This window comes from Anopheles aquasalis, chromosome 3, assembly GCF_943734665.1.
Source record: "Anopheles aquasalis chromosome 3, idAnoAquaMG_Q_19, whole genome shotgun sequence".
In the NCBI taxonomy this organism is placed as follows: Eukaryota; Metazoa; Arthropoda; class Insecta; order Diptera; family Culicidae; genus Anopheles; species Anopheles aquasalis.
Window position 1 is genome coordinate 56,358,634 of NC_064878.1, and position 19,892 is coordinate 56,378,525.

General features: G+C 50.7%; 1 protein-coding gene across 7 annotated transcripts in view; it reads right to left on the reverse strand.

Moving 5' to 3' along the window:
• LOC126578349 (WD repeat-containing protein 47) overlaps positions 1 to 19,892 on the reverse strand; it is a 57,501-nt gene that overhangs the window by 4,382 nt on the left and 33,227 nt on the right. The gene's annotated exons all lie outside the window — the stretch shown is intronic.

Genomic DNA, 19,892 nt, shown 5'->3' on the forward strand with positions numbered 1-19,892 from the left:
CATGATGATACTACGACGTCAGCGACGACCACACGCAGTAGCATAAACGGTTCATGATCATGATGCATCAGGCCCTGCGGTGGTGGATGCATTCGTGAGAGAAATTGCGCGTTGCAGTACGCACCGCAAAGAGCATGAAGGAGCTGGACTGCAATCTGTATTTCCGGTCCAGCCTCGCAAGCCATAACCGAGATCATATATTGTTTTACGCAACCGGACACGCTCGGGGCTCGCTTTCGTTTGCGTACTCGATGGAACCTGATGCAACAAACAACAACCACAACAACAACTGGTGGTGACCAGCCCACCGCTCCGTAACAACGGTCGTAAATGTTAATAATAATTACCGAACATGGTGGTGGCCGCAACGGTCACCGACCAACTGTCCGCCCGACCTTTTCGGACATCCGTGAGAAGCAAATAATTTTCGTCAGCTAGCGGAGCATAATTTACCACAAACAGTCCAGCCCAGCCCAGGCCCAGCCACCAGCACTTTTCGACGCAAAGTGCCTCGTTTTCGCTTTTCGAAAGTGCCCAAGACACTCTCAGTTCCCGTCCCGTCTCTCGCTCTCTCTCTCTCTGTTTCGGAGGATAATTTACAAACCAACCAACCCTAAGTAGCAGCAGCACCAGCTGCGTAAGGATCAGTCTCGAAAACCGTTCCGTTCCGTTCAAGTGCAAGTTTCTTGGTTTGATTGTTGGGCCCGGCCAGGGCGGTTTGGGTCAGTTTTCACTTCAAAATTTACGATTATTTAACGTCAAAGCCCGGTGTCAAGCACACTAACGCTTCCCCGTTTTGAATGTTCACGAAATTGTTGCACTTAAGAGTTGCATGGTTGCAAAATGCTGCTGGAGAGGCGAGAAGTGATCGGTTGTACGGGCTCTGGCCGGCCGTATATGACCGGAACAGACAGAGACGCCGGCACGCACTGCCCGTGCATGGAAAATCCACTTTCCCAGTGAGCTGGGGATCACGCCAACGACGATCATAAAACCTCTTCTTACTCGGCTGCTCATTGGCTCGGCTCGTACGAGCATCCAGTCCAGCCTCTGGATCACTGGACGTCGTTAGTCTGGTCCAGTCCGGATCTGAGATCACCATTAAACGCCGCTCCTAAATGACATCTTCTCCGTCGGGTCTGACTGACGGCCGGACGTAAATGCGGTGCGTAAAGCAGAGTTTTGATTGTCCAACCTTCATGATACCCTCGATCGACAGAGACGTCTCATCGCCCTAAGGGGGGCTGCTGGTGAACGATAATTTTCATTGCCAAAACGCGAACTCGAAACCTGCCATCCCGCGATGGCCGCAGATTTGCACCTGCTAGACGAGCTTGGCGAGGAAAGTTCAACCTTCCTTCATCCTCCTACCGGATACTACCGCAGCCACCGGACGAAACCCATTTCTCTCCCGGGTTTCTGCCGCACAAAATGGGCAGATGCGAGCGCGAGGAGCGCTTGGGAGGAGCAAATGCGTTGCAAACTAGTTTACGCCGCAGCATCAGCGTAATGACGACGAGACGAGACGAGACGAGACGATCGACCGTTGGCCGATGCTGTCAAGCAACTGTCAAGCGCTCTCTCTGCCTCTCTGCGGCACGAGGACCGGCGTGTTTGTGGCCGCGTTAATTGCGGTGGCAATTTCGCATCGAAAGTGAAATGATTGGTGCAGCAATAGCAGCAGCAGCCCGAGGAGAGAAGAGGAAAATTACAATTCGTACCACCACCAACAATCACGCAGCGATCTCAGACGATCTTTAACAGAGCCACTTGGATGGACGTGCGACTTGTGGCAGCTTTCTCCGTCACCACGATGGGGGGGTGGGTGGTTTTGGTCATCCCTTGGCAGGCACTCGGATCAGCCGATGATTGGGGGCTGCTGCTGCTACTGGGGGCTGAGAGGGTGCAATTATCATGTTCTGCAAGCTTTAATCGTCCGAATCGGCGAGCTTTTCCTTAGCGAAGCGCGAGCACAGCTTCCATTGATTTGAGATTTAATTTTCCACAGCCCCACAGGCCCTCTTGGTAGGCCCCGGTTGGCCAGCCACCCCGGGGGAGCAGCTTCTTTTTTTGTTGTTGTTGTTCGTTGCAATCGGGCACCAGGAAGCGCGCAGCCGTTTTTATGCTGCAACAACAACAAAAGCGCGATTTTTAAACGGCGCAAAGGGACAGGGACGTTTGCGACAATTGCGACATTACGTAATGGAAAGGAGCCCGGAATACGGGACGGTCCACGCGATTTGTTCGATGTCCGTCGATTGTCCGGTTATCGATTGAGTAACGGAACGTGTTGTTGCGCTCTCGAAAAAGAGAAACTAAAGCAACGGCTGCGTGATAATCGGATTTAAACTGCGAGCTGCAGCTGGCACAGCATCGTAATCTTGTTATCTTGCTTCACTCTGCTGTCGACGCCCGGGAGCATCTGGTGCAAGGTTTAGACCGAATTTTCGCAAACCGTAAATAAAAAAGAGTCCAGAGTGATTATGAGGTGCAGGTGGTAGGTAAATTGCTTGCTTCCACCAATGGATTAGCATCCGGTTAGGCCAAAAAATGTGAGTTCACGATTGCGAATCAGAACGATAACCGGCGTGGTTATACCGCCAATTCTGATTTGCACCGAGATTTCCGTGGTAGCGCTTGAGGCTGCTCCCTTACTCTATTAGGCAAGCGCTTGGGACTGGGAGCCACGAACGAAGAGACAGATAAGCATAAGACGATAAAATATGGATCGCGCGCGATTTTCTTCCGCAACCACAAGCGCGTCCAGTCATCCTGGAGTGGCGAGTAATGGAGTACACGCCCCCCCAGGCAGAGAGTACAGGTTAATTGCGTAAAATTGCGCGCTTTTTTACGCGCTTTGTTACAATCGGCAATCGAAGCCAATATTTCGTAACCGGCGGCACACTAGAAAGCTGAAGAGAGCCGCTTGCCCGGGCTAGAGCGAGACCGGAAGCTGGGCTGACCCCTGGAGCTGAAGATTTGAAGATGTTTTTGGCAAACATTTGGTTTGGTTTTTGTTGGCGCGTGCACGGTAAGTGATATATTCAGTCAGTACATTGGATGCCAATGATCAACACAGAGACGAGGGATCATCGGTTACTCCTCTCTTTTGCCTTTCGCCGGATATCTCAATGTGGCACGGATCATGATGATGATGATGATGAAGATGATGTTACGGAGGCGTGAATGAAATCATCCGTCGAGCACACATAATCGTTGCGAGCTGGCTTGCACCTCGCGCACACTCGATCGATCGACCGATCGATCGCGATCCACTTTTGATCGGTGCTCGATTGTTTGTGCGCGGCTCGATTCGATTTCGAGGCATTTGGAGGCGCCTGGAACAACAACAGCACACTCCGGATTGATTGTCGGAGTATTTAAAGCATCTCCCATCCCATGCCCACTTTGAGACCTCATTGCGTAACATTGCGGCGCAGTGCGATCGATTTGCGATTTAATTTTCGCTCAACACCGCCCTCTCCTTACACAAACAAGGGGATTGGGAAAAGGCGTGAAAATGGACACCATTTTTGTGGGTCCCGGGATGTTGTTTACCATCGATGCCATGCCACGATCGGGAGAAGGCGTGAACATCGATCGATGGTTTGAATTGAGGCATCACACCATCACAACCAACCAGGGTCTGGCACAACGGCACAAAACCTAAATTGTGAGCGGTGCTCTGGGCTGGACTGGTGAGCTGGTGGGCAGGAGAACAGAAGTAGGCCACCGACCTACAACCGGCCTTCGGTTCCGTTGCATGCGGACTGTGGACCTAAATATCGAATGGAACGGGCTGCCTTGGACGAGTGCCTTGGCTTCGGGCGGGGGGGATTAGGGTAACCGGCACTGCTTTGCCCGCTCCTTTATTACCATCGGGAAATGCGTTCCATTCTGGTTTCTGGCCCCGAGCGAGCGAGAAGGGAGCTTTCGTAATTATTAAGCAGCAGAGGAGCATCTGAGATGATGCTCCGAGGGCACTGTTGCGGAGGACACACTGGCTGAACCAAGCCACAAGGGTCTTCTTCTCGGACAAGCGAAACGGAATACTCCAAACTCCACCAACTGGCCGCTGGCGAGCTGATAAGCTAGGTTCGAAGCGAGCAGACGAGCGAACGAGCGGAGATGGAATGTTAATGAAGATTAACTTCTTATTGATCGCTCTAGTGATGCAACTTGTGTGAAAAGGGGTGAGGGGGGGGGGGGGGAAACTTAAGCAAGAGCAAGAGAAAGGAAAAGAAAGAAAGATAAATAGAGGAAAACAGGCCGATTGCCTGCACCCATGATTGCTGGGGGGCGCGCTAGGTGCTAATTAACCTATTCAAATCATCCGTTATGGAATCGTCTAGTCAGGAGCAGGTTAGGCAGCCACGTACCGGTGACCACCGAACCGGAAATTGCTTGTTTGTGGCCTTTTCTTCTCTCCACACAAACTGACTTCTGCCTTTGAGCATTCTGAGTGTGCATACAAAGAGAGAGAGAGAGAGCGCAAGAGCTGGAATGCTTGTGGTCTTTGCCATCATCGTCATCGTCATGGTTTCATAAACCTCTCTCTCCTGGATGACCACCACCATCATATCACCAGAAAGCATCAACCAGAGGGGCCCTCGAAAACCAAACAGTCGAGACGTGAAACAATAAAATATCATTAAAAACTACAAAAACGGCCACCCCGTTGGGAGGAATTCGACAAACTCTACCTCTTCTCTGTGTTGGGGAGGTTGTCGAGAAAGAGAAAGAAGACTAACTCCAGAGGAGGAGACGTCCTCCGATCCGTGACTTGACGCCGAGCCTTGAAGATGATGAAGATGATGATGATGAGTAGAAAAGATGAACGATCGCAAGGCACGATATGGAGCGCAGGTTAAAGAAAACAGCGACAGCAGCGACAAGGCTTCGTGTTGTTTGGAAGAGCCGCCGAAGAGAGTGATTGGTGGCCACCACTCCGGCCACCTGTGGTGGAGCAGCGATCGGAACGGCCAAACGTCCGCGTCTCTCGTACGGTTTAATGCGGTGTGCGAGCGCGAGCGCGTACCGTACACCACACAACCACCAGAAAAACCCCCCAGAGAGGAAAACCAGGTCACCGTACAAGCGGTCAATCGAGAGACGAGCTGGAGCTCTATTGGCTCTAGTACGGAGTGGTGCTCTTCGAGTGACCCACGGAACCCCACGGAAGGAAGGGAAACTATGATCAGTGTGGTGATCGCGGGGAAATCATGTAGCGCCCGAACTTAAATTGGACGTATCTATCGTATTACATATTTAGTTGAATCTGCAGCATGCGCTATTAAAACAATGCGATAGAGGGCATCCCCCTCGGATGGCGTTAGAATGTGAAAGGAAGGCTTTAAAAGAAGGAGGTTACAAGAGATCGTATCGATTGTAACAAATTGCATTTCGCCAATGTTAACTATCTCTGTGAAAGCGGCTTTACGCTTCTATTTCGCTCGAAGGAAGATTTATTGGTAATTTCCTTAAAATTTCTTTACTTAAAAGCTCTTGAGGCTTGATGTACAGAACACTGTTTCAAGTTATTTGATCATGTAGTTCGTGATGGTTTTTATAAATGAAACTAATCAAGCAATTGTAGCTATAGTTTAAACTCAACACATCGAGAATATGTTTCCTATGCAACTCCACTTTCTTTGCTATGAACTAGTTGATAAAACAGTTCATTAACCAGTTGATCTAGGAAAATGTTACAATTATTGCATAGTGAGCAACAGAAAAATTGAAAAACATTGATAATACCTTCTCTAAGTTCTTCACTAAATTCACCGGGGATTTAAACAGAAAAATTAAAGCAGCTAAAATCCTCCGAAAAGGCGTCAGCATATGTGCTACTCCCTTATTCACGCCACACAATCACCTAGGTAAGTCTATAAATCGACTAAATTAGTCAAGCTTTCAAAAAAGACCTACTGTAACCTCCAATACCGACATCTTACTTTCATTTGATACACATTTCCATTCCGCTCGTGACACACACTCGCGATCTTGCATCACGATCGCGATCCAAGGCTGGCGCACACACCGCAAGATGATGATGCCTCCGTTTAAAGCCCCATGCATATGCAGCGACGAGCATAACTTATCCAATCAACGTTGCAAAACCGATGCCCGGACTGACTACCGGGGGCCAGTGGACCGTTCATTATATTCCGTTCGGATCAGAATCGATCAGGGTTCGGTCCGTGTCAAGGATCTAGAGAACCACCGCTCGCAGAAGCTTTTCTACCTTCGTTGGGTGGAAAACTCATTGGGAAAAGTGAAACCTTCGTTCGTTCGCTCGGTTCCAATGCTGCAGCAGCAAATCGCTCCACTGCTTAGCACGCACCAATTCTCCGGTTCCGAAGTGCCCTTTGTCTGGGGCGCCGAATGAGCTAATTACCATCCAGCATGTAGGCACGACGCCGCCTCCACCGCCGCCGTGGTGGACGATGACAATGCAATCAGAAAACATAATGTCCGAGCGTCAAACGAGCATTAGGTAGATCCGTCCGTCCACCACCTGGCAGGCAGGCAAATCTCCATAATTCTAAATGCAAACTCGAGCGTTTCGAGCGCGAAAGTCAACGGGAAACTCGTGTCCGGCCGGTGCGCACATATGGCTTAGCTCTTTGCGCTTTTGGGTTGGATTTAAATTGGATTTGGTTTCATTTTTTTTTCCATCGTTTGCCTTCTATTTCTAATTGAGCGCCGCTCGGGACGCGAGATTTCACTTTTTCCACCTAATGAGAGTTTGCAAAAGTAAGTAGCGTGTGTGGCGTGTGTGTCTTGTGGCCGTGGCCAGTGAGTAGCCTGATTTAGTCAGACCAGGGATTGTGATCATTAGCTTGCGCGGTTGTGTCTGTGCGCGGTCCCCGATGGTGGCTTAATTTAGATTTCAATCAAAGTTAATACGCAACTTCGCAACACCCTCCTTGATGCGAAGTCCAGCAGCAGAACAGGAAAACGAATTGAACTTTCAACTACAATCAACCAACCATATGGACCCGGTCCCTGTCTCCTACCATCGGCCACCGGTTGCTCCAATTCCGGCAACAAAACCCGCGAAACGCCATCTGGTCAATGCGTGTCTGTGAGCGCCACGGAAACACTTCCGATTCGGTTGCGCTCAATCGGCGGCGGCCACAGCATTTCCTCACCCCGGGTGCCCCGGTGGTTGGCGTATTAAATTAAAGCAAATAATTTATATGAATTCGCCTTGAGCGATGGCCACAAGGGAGGGGGGGCAACAAAATTGCCATCCGGCTGCCCGGCCATGTGCGTTGGATTAGTTGTTATTGACCTAAAGCCGGACCGCGAACGAAGCATTTGGATCAAATGCGGAAGCCTGATCGGGCCCCTCCGGAGGGTTTTCGCAACCTAGCCCGGGGTTTTGATCGGTTTCACCTTTCACCTGAGCTGGCTAGGGGCAGTCTCTGGTACAAGTGCTCGAGCGTGTAACACGGGACTGTTATCTGGTGCTGATAAATGGAAGGCTTTTTAAAATGTGCGCGCACAATCGAGGTTGCCGGATCACAATTAGGTTTCCGGGGGGTCGAATGACGCGAAGCGGAAGGAGGTGGTGGTGGTAATCGTTTGATGAAAACGTTGGCACACCTCCTTTCGCGAACTGTTAAATGGGCGCCACACTCGCGAGGGGCACGGCATGCAATACAAATTGATGCATGATGGTGCTTCAATTGGAAATTCCACAGCTGACGGCAACTACATGCAGAAAATGTGAAGAATTAGTAGAAGTTTCCTACTTTCCGCGAACTAGAACGATACACATAAGGAATAAAGCATGTGGAAAGCCATGAAAAACAACAAAGCGATAGAGCGAACATTTAAATGGAAGGAACTTAAGATCAACATAAATATTTCAGCAATTCCACTAGAGAGATTTCCTAAGAACGTTTTCTGCTAGAGATATATTTTTTTAGAAAAGTAACAAGAATATTTCCTTAATCAGAGTTGAATGTTGCGCAAAAAGTGCGCAAGATGACAGCAAGATGAAGATGGCAAAACAAGTGATCAATCATCAATCAATCCCTCCCTGAAAAAGGCCAAAAAATAGCTGCTTCGACCAGGCAGCTCTACTGTGGAAGAGACAATCAAAAGCGGGGTTCTATTGCTTTATCCAACCCTCTAAATTAAGCGTAGTACAGATGAGAACCACCTCAACATAACTGTGCCATCCGAATGACCAAATAGCACCTTCCACCGTTTACGGTTTTTTTTACGGTACGCCTGTTTGTGTACATAGATTAGCCATCCCAAAATCATCTTCATCATCATTGAGCCGATAGCCGCCAGTGATGGTGTGGGAAAGAAATGATCACCAAACATATTATTGGAGACCATCAATTAGAAGAGAGTGAGATAGAGAGAAGAATCCAGCAATAAAATAAAAATCTGATGAAAGTTTTATAATCAAACAGTATCTCCAGTGAGCACTTGGTAGAATCTACTGTGGTCAGCTCGTCTGGAACCCGAGTGGCAGTAAAAGGAGAAGAAGCGAATGTTAGAGAGAACCCAGAACGAAATTCAGGCCACACGGTAATTAAGGCACCAATTTTCCGAAGCAGAACCCCCTATCCGAATTCCTCATCGCAGCCGGAAGAACGCGCCCCTCACCGGTGGCCGATTCAATTTGGACGGTGGTTCCGATCAGAAACGGTGCGCACACCCGTAGCGAATTGGCATCAAGTAGTAGTAGCGCCACCACCACCAGTCACGATGAGAGAAAATTCGCTTCGACATCACTTCGGTGGAAAACGAAGAAAAAACGGCTGACCAAAAAACGGTCAAAGAATTAAGACACAGCGAGACAGATAGACGAACAGATAGGAAGCCAAAAACAAGGAAAACAATGAAGAATTCCGATCGGTGAAAGGGGGGGAGCGAGCCTCATTCGTGCGCACGAAAGAAAGTTTTTCCGTTTTTCCTTCAGTTTTCCGTTTTCCCAAAAGCTCGCTTGCTCGCTCGCTCGCTTGCCGAGCCGAAAATCAATCAGCAACCAACCAACCAGCAGCAACAACATTTATGCGTGCGCCTGTGTGCACCACCGTCAGTGGCTCAGAGCTCTCATCTGGCGGGAAAAGAGCCAAAGAAAGCGCCATATGCAAGCCGGCGGAGACCGACAGGTGAAAAGCTAAACCCCTGCTCGCTTCTGTGCCCTCACATCTTCGCCTGTGCGTTTTTTAATTGTAATTAACTTAGCGGGTTGCTTCTCCCCGCAACCGGCGCGCGATGTTGCGAATTATTACACAAAATTGCCGTGCGTGGCTGTGCCGGAACACGAGATGATGCTGATGATGATGATGCTCCTGATGCTGAGAACCAATAAATCACGCAATGGCGCACCGTGTCTCGTGTTTGGGAAAAGGTGAGCCAAGGACCGGTGATCACGCAATCACGCGAGTGTCGTTAACTTTCCTTCCCAAAAAATGACCAAAAACTATCCCCCCCCCCCCCCCCCCCCCGGCTGATGGACCGCAAAGATATTAACCTGATAGTACTGGCTGTAGTTGATGTCGACGTTGTTGTCAAGCAGATTGTCGACGGACCGATGGTTCTTCAGCGACAGTAATCGCTTCCCATGGCCGTACTGCTGGTGCTGACTGCTACTGATGCTACCGTCGTTGTAGTTACTATGGCCACCGTTGAGATTGCTGCCGAAGTTGTTGTTGTAGAGTCGTAGTGCTCGCTGCTTGCTACCGGCACCACCGCCACCTCCCCCGTGCTGCAGCGGTGCCGAGGAGGTTGATTGGTTGGGACTGACAACACGGCTATTACTGCCACCGGCCACAGCTAGCGATAGGTTGTTGCTACCGTGCACGACACTGCTGTTGTTGAGCAGTTGATGCTGGTGATGCTGCTGCTGCCGGCTTCCGTGGTGACCAGCACCGGCCATTGTCGGTGAACCGGCACTCGTCGTCGAAGCCGTCAGGACGTTCTTCGCGCGGTATTTGTAGCTGTTCTCGATGATGTACCCGCTCGCACCAAAGTCCTCCATCGATTTCGAGCGCGATCGAGTCGAGGCGCTCACGTTGAAGAACTGTTGCTGGTGATGGTGCTGACTGGAACTGCCGCCACCAATGTGTGACGAGTGTGCATACTGTTGCTGTTGCTGCTGCTGCTGCTTTTGTAATCGATGCAGATAATTGTTCTGTTGCGTCGTCGAATGTCGCCTGTGGCCGTATTTGGCGGAGGAGAAACGGAGTCGATGAAGTGGGTGAGGGTGAAAAGTGAGGAAAGTGACCGAGTTTCGATGGAATTCGCTGTGGAAACAGCATCACCACCACCGGTGATACCATCGCTGGTTAGGCTGTTGTATGGAAGGAATGAACGGACTCTCTCGTGTCGCATCATCAGAGCCACACGCACACTAGACACTGGACACTGGGCACCAGAATTGCATCAACTCCAACTCCTCCATCATCCCAATCCACGGCTTACGCGTCCCAATGCTGCATCGCATAAGAGGGAAAACCCGTTCTCTATCTATTCGTCCTGAACTTTCCATTTGCTCCAGTTAAGGGGTGCCGGCTGGTCGCCACTTTGCATAAAGCGCCATCGATTGCACCGATCCCGAAACCCGGCCTGATCACTAATCCTCCTGCTGCTGCTGCTGACATTCTTTACCGTCGATGACACACTCGCAGCCTCCCACCGTTTAACCGGTTTCTAATTCGTTTTCATCGCCGTTCCAAATCGAGTTCGTTAGACTCCGGTGGCCAATTGCTAACTAGGCAACGGGTACAAAGCATGGTAGGTGGTTGTTGTGGTGGTCGCGGGAAAGAGTGACACTTTTAGTGCAGCAGCAGCAGCAGCAGCTGATTTTGACCACACAAACCGATTCGCTTGATGGCACACGCTGACGATCGGCTGCTGCGCCCATAAATCGTGGCGTAGTGCCTGCTTCGCGGTAGAGTTGCAACCCCGGGGATTGGCCAACCGGAAACGGTTCACTGGTTGTTGAGGCCAGGCAACAGAAATGAAGTCAATGGTACACCTCAGGCTAGCTGCCACGCAACTCAACGATCGATGTACCCACCGGTTGACCTGCATCGGACGATACCAGTAGTGGATGGATTGGAATGCATTTAATGGTCTCTTCTTATGACGGGGGGCTCATGAGTGTCATCAAGCATAGCCCCTTGGTTGGTTTGCAACAACTCCTCGAGCGCATCGCAATCATCTTTATCTCAGACAACCCTTAGCTCGAGGCATGCAGCTTATCCATGCATTAGAAGTCCCGTTTTGTGATCACGATTAGAGTGGAAGATGCCATGGAACAATACCTGGGAGCAGTTTTCCGCATGAGCGCAACATGATCGATCGTGATTTGCGTACCGGTTTGATCCGGAGGCATTTCCAATATTAAACTCACATCACGAGCCGCGGTCGCTAGACAAATCCGTGAAGCGTTTTGACAGTTGCAGGTGAAAGCTGCGGGCTGCACCAAAGGTCGCGATGATACGGCCAACGAATTTACCGCTCGAAAGGCCCGACGCTTCTCGCTAAGTAACCGAATCCAACCGAAGCCGTTTTGCTGGCTGATTAACGGCCCCTGGATGGTGGGGTTGATTTGAAACCTTTGAAATTTAAGGCAAAAGCACAAGTGGTCGGCGAAGTGATCGTGAAAGTGTTTTGATTTTGGAGCGAACCGTTTTGAGGCATTAATCCGCCGTAACTCCGCATCCATCTCTTCGAATCTCGGATGATTGAGTTGTCATGCAAAATTATGGATGGGTCAGCGACGGTAGCAGCACGCCGCGTTTGACGAGGGTAGCGAATCATCGGGGAAAAGGAAAGTGGATCGAAAAGCACGATATCTTCCTACAGTTTTATTCCCCTTCTATTCCTATAAACTTGCAATAATTTCAAGAAATGCATCGCTCCCCCCATCAGCGATCCATCACCAAATTCAACATTGCGTTTCAACAAAAAAAAAACGCATTTTCAGGGGCTCGCGGGACCGTTGAATTTTGAACACGAAACGCCTTTCAAAAGTGCCAGCGTGCACGAGGAGCGTGTGATGGATTATGCGATGCCAGCGTGTCATAAATCAATCAAGAAGGAAAACTGGAAATGAAGAGAGTGCGCACGCACGAGGCACGAACCACGTTTTCCAGTGCTAATCGTCCTTTTTGGTTCACATTTGGACTCATCAGTGCCATCCATGCCATGGTAGCTCAGCTACACTGGTAACTGTAAGGTTCAGAGTGTCAGCCAGTTACAAGAAAAACAAAATCAATCATATTCCTCGAGCAGTCCGCAGAGAAATCTTCGTAAGCATAATGCATACTATTTTGAAAACGTTTCCGTCTCCCGTTTTATCACTCGATCGATGTAGAACAAAACCATCGAAACACGTACTTCAATCACTCTACTGGCCAACATATCGACGAGACTCGCTGCTTCCATCACATTTGCATATCCAATAAATATCCGCAAAGCGAAGGGGGGAAAAAAGTGTTCCAGAAGGTGAGGTCAGGTCAACAAGATGCCATCCTCTTACTCGTTTCTTCATTTTCTTCTTCAGCTTCAGCTACGATCACGCTCCGTACAATCAACGTTGAATTGCAAACCGGAGTGCATGTTAAACATGAACATCAATCACTCGAGCAAACTGGGGGCCCCCGTAGCGGGTATCATTGTTGCAGTTAGTGGCCGCCGCGCGTTGCTATCAGACTCCGATCACTGGGATCGTTCACTCTCTCCCTCCCGCCTGCTGAAACCAGATGGAACCCAGTGAAATCTTGCCCACTTAATTGAACTGTTTAGCCTGTTAGTGTGTATCTCCGTGTGCTCTTCCTAGACATCGACGTCCGTTTGCCATTCCTTCCATAGACACAGCAGCATCACCGCGCACCTTGACGTCCGAAACCCTCTCCCTACCTCATCCGTCGGACAACCTCCATGTTCGTATCGCTGTCGACGATGGCCGTCATGCCGGCAATGTTTTTCACCTTCCGGGCGGCGATATTATTCACCACGTAGTTACTGGTGCTGTTGTTGCTGTTGTTGTTGTTGTTGTAGTCACTGTACTCCCGGGCGGCGGCCAACGAAGCCGACGACTTGACGTTGAGAAAGAAGTCACTGTTCTGGCGCTTGAGGGCGGCCGGCGGTGCGTAGAGGTACCGGTGCGCACCGGGACCACCGACACTGCCACCGTAAATACTTCCGGCGGAACTACCGCCGGCCACACGCATACCAGCACCGGGGAAGCCCGGACCGGGTCCAAGGTCTGACAGACCGGCCGACATCCAGCGCGATTTGCCGGGAATGATGGCCAGCGTGGAACCGTGACCACCGCCTGGTGCTCCTCCTGCAGGCGATCCTCCACCACCACCACCACCACCGCCTCCGGGGATACCATAGTTGTAGGTTGGTGGCCACGGTCGCAATCGGCGATCCGAGTAGCGCTTCTCCGTCATCGCGTTCACCGGAAGAGCCCGATCGTAGCGTGTCATCGGTGGTGCGACCATCGACGAGGCCGTCGTCGTGGTTGCCGCCGTCAGCACCATCGTGTGTGCTCCTTCTTCTTCTCCTTCGGCCGCTGGTGTTTTGTCGCGAAATTCGCTCTCGTAACCGTTACTAAGCGAAGCTAGGATGCACTTTCGCTCGGCGAGAAGCTGCGTCGCTGTTGTGGTAGTTGCTGTTGTGGATTGCGTTTCGATCGATCAATCGATGCGAGGTTTACGATTCACTTGAGTGCTAGCTTCACCGTCAGCATGATCACCGCTGCAACGACACATGACACCATGACATTTTGCCAAGATTGTACACAGAGCACAGCCCCAAAGGCCCAAAGGCTTTCTTTTCACTTCTCTCGTTCACAGAGGCTGGTCGCTACTACTGCTGATCAATTCTAGTTTCGAAAACACCCACAAACAAACACTAATAACACACGTTTTACACGTTGGATAGTCGAGAAAGGATTGGTCGATCGAACGATCGATTTCTGTGGAAAACATCAAATACCAAGTTAACACTCTCTGCGCTGGGTTTTCTTCCCTTTCTTCCCTTTTCCTAAACACCACAACCACACCCCTGGTGGATTCCTGGACCACATTCTGGTGCGAAAGTTAATTGAAAACTTGGTTTTCTCGCTCCGGGGTGTGTGGGATAGTTTTTCCAAACTGCCGGCAATGGGGCGTCGTCGTTACCCCGCTTCACTGGGCGCTCGATTCGCTTCACATTCCTCTCTCTCTCTTTCTCTCTCCGCGGTGGCTTTTCCAAAAACCTCAAAACACTTGAGAGGACCGCGCAGTTCGCGTAGCTTTCGAGCGTGATTTACGACGATGAAGATGACGCATGACGATCACCGCTGATCATGATGATGATGATGATGATGCTGTACTGTGGTCGTGGCAATGACCGCAACACCGAGCAACGAGCAGCACCAGTGTGCAGTCCAGTGTAACGAGTCAATGCACACCCACCTCACAATCGTTTCCAATTACTGGCCACGACGGTGGTGTGAGGCAACCGAAAAAAAAAACTAAAAAAAAATGTTGTGGAACCAGTCCCAAAAAACCATAAAAATCATAAAATAAATATGAGCAAGCTGACCAGGTTGCTGTTGGGCAGTATGCGACATCGGTGGGCATGGGCTATGATGCGTCACCGGGCCCCACCCCCCCCCCGATCCCTATCACTCCCGTTACACCGGCCACATCAGCAGTAATCAGCTAACCGTGTGCCGGTGCATGCGTAAGGTGAGAAAGATTAAATTCTCCTCTTCAGCCACCGGCAGGCACACAAGACACACTTCACTCACAAGAAATGTTGGAACCACCATCGAGTCAGGAATCTCAGGGTCGTGTGAAAGAACTAGCACCAGAGGGGAGAGAAAGAGGGACAGAGAACCGAACCAACCAAGCTTCCCTCCCCGAGAAGGAAGTAGCAAGTGGAAGAAAAATGGACGAAAAACGGAACAGAGAGCCGCGTGGTTACGGCGGTGCGATGTAACTGTAACCGTCTCCCGCCCTGGCCACAGTGTGCTGTGTGCTACTTCTGGATGACTCGTTCGCTTGCGAGCCCGCTCCCTCGATCGCTCTGTGGGGCACTGGAAGCCAGAGCTTCTGCTTCTTCGTGGCTTCGCGCCTTGTTCTCGGAAGCTTCGCGATCGGTCGCTCGCTCACACTTCTCGTCACACTTGAAGATCACCAGAAAAGTCCGTGAGGCTGCACCTGGGCTGGGCCTGGCGAATGTTTACATTTTCGCGTCGCGCCCTCCGTGATCGCGGGTGCGACGTTGAGTTTGCAGAATACATTTCCTCAAATTTCCTCAAGCACAGGAGACGTGACAGATCGCGAGGGTGTTGTTTTTGGGCGTGCTGGTGTGTGATCGCTGATCCGTAGGCACAGTTAGAGGGGGGGGGCGCGATCATCATCTCTTCTCGTTCAGAACCACGCGAGCCGTTCGAGCCTGGTTGCTCGCTCATCACCACCAGCTGCCACCACCCAATAATGAAAGTATTCCTTTTGTGTGCTTTTCCTCCTTCCTTGATGGTGGCCGCCACACGCGCCGCCTGTCTCGCGCTGTGAACGCGTCTTAAAGGAATTTACACCACCGAGCACGGAGCACGCGGAGCACACTTCTCCTCCGCGCTTGAAGCGGTTCCCGTTTGAAACGGACTGGAATGATGATGGCACAGATATAGCACACCGCGCGAGCGAGCTGTATCCATCCAGAATCCAGCTCAACCTGTGCCACAACACGCTTCACGCTCTCCAGCAGCTTCTTCCGCAGGAAGTTCTTCGTTACGTTCGCGCTGTTTCGCACCCGTTCGCGCGTTAGTTATGGTTTTTCCGGCGCTGTTTTTTTTTTCTTCCTTGTAGTATTTCGAACGAACGCACACACGGAACACAAACAAGCACGAAAAAACCACCCAACTAGCAATTACGATCGAGATCGTGGACCTGCCTCCCTGGACACACCACAGTCGCCTCTCGTCGCCTTTCAAGTTCCAAACAGAATCTTCGCGATCGCAACAAACGGTATCGCGCACCCGGGTCCGGTCCACTACAATCGTGGTCCCATAAAAAAAGGGATGGATCACACACCTGTCCTGTAACAACAACAACAACAACGACGACGACGACGACGACGAAAAACGGGGAAAATAGAAGACTCGCGCCTCGTGCTCCGTGTTACCGATTGTTCCGCGAGTGAGCGCGAACGCCCCTGGTGCGCGAGCGAGCAGCAATCCGGTACGTCCGACACGCGTGAGAGCTGCCTGCAAACTGAACGCGAAACCCGAGACCCCGAGAGACCGCAGCATCGGGCGGCCTGAATTGTGCTCGCTGTGATGTGCGACGAGAGTGCCCGACGAGAGTGTGTGGAGGGGAAAATTCGATTTTTCCACCGGTTCCTCCGGTTGGGCTCGGCAGCGTGATCGCAACACAATGGCTCGATCGAGCCACCATCGGGTTGGGAAACGGGGGATCACAAGGCCAGATATGCTGCAACAGGTTTTCTCGGGCGGAAAGTCTGGCAGCCGATAAGCTGCCTGTTGCTGTTGGCGATGTCGACGATCATCCGAAGACGAAGTGGCGTTCTGCAAGAGGATGCTGCCGTGGTGCGATGACGTCTGCGAAAGTGAATGAATGGCGCGGGCGCAGGCACGTGATCATCGAGGGGATTGTGTTTCGCCAGCGCCAGCATCCAGCATTTCGATTCACAATTATCATCGGCCACAGACACACGCGGCCCCCCAAAAAGTGTTTTGTTCATCATTCACGCGATGAAGCAACGAGAAATGCCGATCCGCGGATCCGAGCCGCGCATACGCATAAACCGGAAATTAAATTTCGTAACCCACTGCGGGACGACAAAATGTCTGCCCAATTCTTCATCACTTGGCGTCCGTCGTCGTTCCCATTGTTGTAGTTTTCTTTTACTTCTCCAAAGTCCAGCCAGCGGATCCGGCACCGCGACTTCCGATTTGTCTCCCCAATAGCTAGTATACGTCCGGTTCCGGGCATGCTTTTTTGTTTCCCGGCGGACGATTTCCGAAAATCTGTATTGGAAACAATATGTTAAGAAAGTCTAAGGTGACGTGTCGGCGGCACGCAGCAGCCTAAATCTACTTTCTGGCCGCGTGCGAAGGTGCCAAGTGGCCTGATTCGATTCGATTTTGGGTTGCCGCGGTTGTGGGACAGTAACAAGATTGGATTACTCGGACGATCGTGGGCGATCGTAACGAGAATGTAATTAGTGGGCAAATAGACGAAGCCTGTAATTAATGGTCAAGCATTGCGCTACTTGTTTTGGATGGAAAATCGGAAATAAATCGGAACAGATACGTAGAGAGACTCTATTGTTGATCATGAAAGGTGCCAGATCGGTTTGCGCAGCGTCATTCAGCATCAAGTACGGGATTTACTACATTTAAATCAAATTTCTGGCGTGTTTGTGTCGGTGGGTGTACGATCGAGAAAAAGAATGCCCGAAAACAAAGACCACAAACACCAGACCCCTCGATCACGGTGTCTCTAGTGCTCATCTGCCGGCGGGCTTTGCGTACTCCAAATTAGCTCCAAGCCCGAAAAAACCTTCGCTGCTAAAATATTCAAATGATGCTCCCCGGAAGCTTCCATTTGTTGCGCGAGATATCATAACACAATCGTCGCTCCGTTGCCGATGTAATGGCACATGGATGCAGTGGTGGAACGGCGGCATTCGGCATTTTCATTTCATTTCAGTGAAAAGTGCAATCGAAACCGACAACCCTTCGGAACCGGCACCGGGGTGTTGTTGTTGGTGCTGATGGAGGATCAACAGCATTCCTCTCTCTCTCTCTCTCTCCCTGTGGTGTGTATCATCATCTTCATCTTTAGCGCTATCGCGTGGCTGACGGCTGCATTTGCCGCGATCTCACGACCAGCGATGCTACAAAACACTAATTGATCGATTGTGTTGCGGCATCTCCGAAATGTTTTGGGTGAAATTGAAAGAAATATAATAATAAACGCGAACGAGAAGGAGCGCTTGGAGAAGGGTTTGCCGTAATGCACGAGGCGCGCGTACACTCATCGATTCGTCCGGACTTGGATGTTGCATAATGATGCCCCCCCCCCCCCCCCCCCCTCACAGTACTAACCGTACTGTACTGGCGAGAGTTGCTACACTTAACAATACAAAAAAACAATAAGAAACGGGAACAGCTGCATCGGAAGCGAGAACTGGCCATGGGAACCGAAATTCTGGAGAGATCGAGAGTGTTGAAGAGCCAGACGCTCAGGTTCCGTTGGAGTGTCTAAGAAGCTTTCAACTAAAAAAAGCACAGCCCCTGAGGCACAAGCAGCATGCAGTAACAGAACATGCCAGAGAGGGCCCAGTCCGCACGAAAGAAAGTTTATCCAAACGGAAAGAGGTGCTACTGGCAATGATTGTACCACCAGTGGGTTCGTGTTGCTAATTCCTCGCTTCTAGCCGCCTATCTCTATTCCAGCCGAGAGATTGAGCCAAAAAGCGTCAAAACTACATTCCATCCGCTCACTCAATCTCACGAACATGGCATTTCGACAACGAAAAACCGCGTCGAAAATGGTCATCTATTAGGGGTCCGTTTACTACCACTTCTGCCGAAGCCGCGGGTTAGCAATTGACCTAAAATGAATAATCTTTCCATTTTCCTCTCTCTCTCTCTCTCTAAACTTTAAACAATACAGCAGGCGACACACAACGCCACAACACACAGTGGTTCGGTGATGATGAGCCCTAAGTGCGGTGTCGGCCGTGGTAATCCCGTGGATGAAAATGACGTTAAATTAGTTCGCTCGCTCGTGGTGTGGTGTTGGTGGTGAGCGAAAGCAAAATAATAGAATATATTTGCTGCTTTTAGACGCCACACCACACTGCGCCACGCTTACCAGCAAAAGTTTTCCAAAGAAGGGGAGGAGAATGTCGCTGTTGATCGTGAAAATTTTCGCTTTCACTCGGAAAAGTCACCGTTTCCCTCGGGGGGGGGGAAGGGGAGGTGGGGGGCAACAGCAGCAGCGTAACGCCATGTTCGAGGTTGACATTTGAAAAGTAGAAGCGAACCCCCCCCCCTCCGCTAGGGTCGGATTGCTGCGAAGCGAAGAGCAACAAAAGACTTGAATGACATTCGTTTAAGCGACGAACCTTCCCATTAGGCGGGACCGCGAGAATGAAATTGAAATGGCCAATTTCGGGTGCTGTGAAGAGCGTGGCGTTTCGGTGGCGTATTACAAATCAAACAAGGGCCTCTCCTGCTCTCAATCCAGCTATTCCCCGGGTTCGGTTTTAAAATTCTGGTTTACAGATGATGAGCCGCCGTACCCCCGGGGGTTAGTCTCTGGGCGATAAAAAAAAAGCTTTCTCCACATACTAGACACCACTAGACGCACACAGGAGGAGAGAGGGAAGAGTGGGACCTCAGATGCGTCCCGGGGAGGGAGGCGCTCTACAATGTAATAATCGTTGCTCTCCCACAGATCGCTCTTCTTTCTTTTTTGCAGTAGTAGCAGCAGCACCTGGCGGCGTTGGAGGTCGCAACTCGCGGCGAGTCTCATGAAACTGGTCCCGGTGCTTGTTTTTCACTTTTCTTCACTCTCCTGCAGCTCCTCCCCCCGGTCCTTTGCAACGTTTTGTCGACGACGGCGCAATCATGTCACAGATGAACAGATGCGTTAAACAGATCATCGCCTAATGGGCTGTGCACATGTTTGATAACAACATCATCAAAACGAGAGGCCCGCCGAGAGTTGGCGCTTTCGATCGTAAAGTGTTCGTAAGCCCCCCCTGGCACAACACCAGCAAACGGCAAACGGCGGAGTGTATGTGATTGATTGAACTATCTTCTTTTCACCAAATATCTGGTGAAAGTTTGGAGCGATGGTCTCGGGCGTTGGATAAAA